Source organism: Corvus brachyrhynchos, unplaced genomic scaffold, assembly GCF_000691975.1.
Source record: "Corvus brachyrhynchos isolate BGI_N302 unplaced genomic scaffold, ASM69197v1 scaffold334, whole genome shotgun sequence".
NCBI lineage: Eukaryota > Metazoa > Chordata > Aves > Passeriformes > Corvidae > Corvus > Corvus brachyrhynchos.
Genome location: NW_008238316.1, coordinates 548,277 through 549,194, shown reverse-complemented (window position 1 = coordinate 549,194; position 918 = coordinate 548,277).

Below are 918 nucleotides of genomic sequence, written 5' to 3'. Positions count from 1 at the left end.
CGAGACGTGGTGGTTGCCGCGGCTCCCCGCAGGTCCCCGTCTCCCAGCGATTGTCTGATCTCGGACCAAAACCAAGCCGAACGGTTCAAGAAAAAGCAAAAGCTGCTGAAGGACAAAAGCCTCTCCAGGCCAGGGAAAGGGGAAAAAAGAAACTTCTTGCATAAGCTAACAAACAAACAAGCTAGTTAAGCAACAAAGCAGCTGCTGATCTGCACCACACCGAGCACGCCGGGAGTGAGGCTTTGAACAAAGCCCGCGCAGGAGCCCCCAGGGCTCCTGCCCCTGCTCCGGACTCACCCTAAAGCGACAGCAGCCATTTCTGGGCATAAGGCAGGCGAGTAGGGAGTAGAGTGTCATCATAAAATCACCCCAAGATACAATTAAGACTGCAGCTTGTCCCATCCTATTTTAAACTGACTTTTTATCTGGATTGTTGCTCCCATTCCACTGTTTCTTGTCATCCAGAGGAGCACTGGCTTTGGATCCCAGTGCCACGAGGCCTTTCAGCAGAGCGTATGTACCCGGCAGCTTCATTGAGTTCATTCTGCTGGAAGGTAGGAATTGTCTTTTCACCAGGGGGTTCTGGGGGAGATGGGAAGGTGGACAAATAATGCTTATACGCAGGTACAAGATCCAAGAAATTACATATCCAAGACAATACTAGGAAAGTCATAATGAGAAGTACCTCATACTTGTCCCTTCGGTTAGTATCATCCTGAACCTGACTTCTGCAATTTCATATGTCTGTCAGTCAATCTACCCTTTGTTCCTAAAGATTACTTTTTAGTCTCTGTATTAACCCCGTCATGGCATGCTTTTCCACAGCTGATACAACCCATGCCTTAATAGCAAGCTGGTACAAAACATAAAACTTCTCACAAAATACAAGCAAGAACTGTAGTTCTCTCCAACAAAGTT